Below are 3090 nucleotides of genomic sequence, written 5' to 3'. Positions count from 1 at the left end.
AAGGTAGCCCAGCCACAGCCTGAGCTTGAACCCAATAAAATATTTCTGGAGAAACCTGTAAATGTGCATCTGCCCCCATCCAACCTGACAGAGCTTGAGAGGTGAAGAGGTGAGGAGAAGAATGGCAGATAATTGCAAAATGCTGATGAGCATAGCTTGTGGCATCAAACAAAAAAGATTGAGACTGTAAAGGTGCTTCAGCTAAATATTTAGTTAAGGGTATGAATACTTATGCAATGTTCTTATTTCAGTTTTTTATTTTTAATAAATTTACGAAGTTGTGACAATTCTGTTTTTGCTTTGTCAGTATGGTGTATGGAGTGTAGATTGATGTGGAAAAAAGTAATTTAAAGAAGTTTATCATAAGGCAGCAACATAACAAAACGTAAAAAAATGAAGGGCCTATGAATACTTTCGCAAGGCACTGTATATTGTTTTAAACAATAGTACAGTAAATACAATAATATTGTGAAATATTATTACAGTTTAAAGTAACTGTTTTGCATTTGAATATATGTTAAAATTTAATTTATTTCTGTGATCAAAGCTGAATTTTAGGCATCACTTCAGTCTTCAGAAATCATTCTAATATGCTGATTTGTTGCTTAAGAAACATTTCTGATTATTATCAATGTTGAAAACAGTTGTGCTGCTTAATATTTTGTGGAAACCGTGATATATTTTAGTCTCCAGGATTTTTTGATGACTATAAAGGTCAGAAGAAAAGCATTTCAATCATGACAACTCTCTGAAGATTTAACATGGTGATGGATATGACGTGCTGCAGGAATCTCTAGTGAATGCTAGCCAGCCATATAAATGCAAGGCAGTAAGCTCATTGGCTGCATATGCAGCATGAACCAATCAGCTTGTGCCAAGTCGTTTAACTCTCTGAATATTATCAGTTACGTTAACACCCCATCAGAAAGCGCCATCTAGAGTTTCATGACTGAACTATATATTTATTTGAAATAAAAAAAAATTGTAACATTATAAATGTCATTTTTTACTAACTGAATGCATCCTTGCTCAGTAAAAATATTAATATCTTTCAAAAAATTAAATCTTACTGACTCTTAAAAATGAAATAAATGTTAACTGAAATAAAATATATATTTAAAAAAAATTGTAGGTAAAAAGGCTTCTGAGGCAACATTTCACATTGTCATTTAGTTTAAATTGATAAAATAACTAAAACTAAAATGGAAACAAAATTAATAAAATATAAAGAGGCATTTTAAAAACAACAAAAATGAATAAAATGAAAAACACAACAAAAACAATTAAAACCTTAATTAAATTTAAAATGAAACCAGAATATATATATACATTTTAATTCAAAACCAATTAAAATTAACAAAAACTATAATAGATAGGTAGATAAATATTTTAATCCATTAAATACAAATTATATTTAAAATATTTATATTAAAAAAAAATCCAGTAGCACCAACATTTTACCATAATAAAATTGATAATTAACTAAGTGAATATTTTTGTCAAGACAAACTTTTAGTTATATAGATAGATAGATAGATAGATAGATGATAGATTATAGATTATAGATAGATAGATAGATAGATTATAGATAGATAGATAGATTATAGATAGATAGATAGATAGATAGATAGATTGTAGATTATAGATTATAGATAGATAGATATATAGATAGATAGATTATAGATAGATATATGATAGATTATAGATTATAGATAGATGATAGATAGATAGATAGATAGATTGATTGATAGATTGTAGATTATAGATAGATAGATAGATAGATAGATAGATTATAGAATAGATTGTAGATTATAGATAGATAGATAGATAGATAGATAGATTGATTGATAGATTGTAGATTATAGATAGATAGATAGATAGATAGATAGATTGATTGATAGATTGTAGATTATAGATAGATAGATAGATAGATAGATAGATTATAGATAGATAGATAGATAGATAGATAGATAGATAGATAGATAGATAGATAGATAGATAGATAGATGGATGGATGGATGGATGGATGCATGGATAGATAGATAGATAGATAGATAGATAGTTTTCACATTTAGACATGAGCAAACTTTTTAATTAAAAGATGAAAAGATTAGCAAAGTTTCAACTCTTCATAATGTTATTTGAAGCCATTTCTGTTTTGTTTTTTCAGAGAAGGGTTGTAAGTTTCTTTATGATAATTGCAGATAATGATTTTCAGTTTTCATTGAGTTATTTGTGCGTGGTGGGAGACGTGCTCCCACTCATCAATGCAGGAGCCTGTAGATAACTGACATGGTCCCATATGCTAAGTGTGGTAAGTACTGCGCTGTATCGACTCGCAGGAGCTCAGAGCATCGCCTCCATCCGTCATGATGATCCATGCGAGCGTGTGAACAGTCGGCCTCTCTGGAGTCTCAGGAAGTCAGACTGTACTCAAGGTCTGTTTGCCATCTCACAGCGGCCACAGCTCTCCAAACTGACATGATGACTGAATTATTTCCTCCTAGACTGCTGTGTTGAACGACTTTGATTGAATCACAGGAAACTGACTGAGTGATGCGAGGAATTGACTGAGTCATATAAACTTTTTGTGCAGCAGAGCTGGTTTCATGAGTAGTGATTGTATAGCCGCTTCAGTCTCAGACCGGCCACAATCCACTCACTGACCAACTGATGCATAAAAACACTAGCTAAAACCACAAGCAGCAATAAGATTACATGAATTAAAGGGATAGTTGACCCAAAAATGAATGCAACTGGATCGCCACTCTCTCGTGAACGAGCGTACGACAGTAAGCGGAAGCTAGAGATCACTTTTTATAAAGTTTCAAATATGGATATTTTTCTTACACAAATGCATCGATTCGCTGCAGGAGGCCTTTATTAACCCCCCGGAGCCGTGTGGAGCACTTTTTATGATGGATGGATGCACTTATTTGGGCTTCAAAATCTTGAACCCCATTCACTGCCATTATAAAGTTTGGAAGAGCTAGAACATTTTTAAATATAATTCTGATTGTATTCGTCTGAAAGAAGAAAGTCATATACACCTAAGATGGCTTGAAGGTGAGTAAATCATGGGGTAATTTT

The sequence above is a fragment of the Sinocyclocheilus anshuiensis genome, unplaced genomic scaffold (assembly GCF_001515605.1).
Source record: "Sinocyclocheilus anshuiensis isolate Anshui unplaced genomic scaffold, SAMN03320099.WGS_v1.1 scaffold131, whole genome shotgun sequence".
In the NCBI taxonomy this organism is placed as follows: domain Eukaryota; kingdom Metazoa; phylum Chordata; class Actinopteri; order Cypriniformes; family Cyprinidae; genus Sinocyclocheilus; species Sinocyclocheilus anshuiensis.
The sequence above is the reverse complement of the archived record's forward strand: the minus strand, read 5'-3'. Positions refer to the sequence as shown.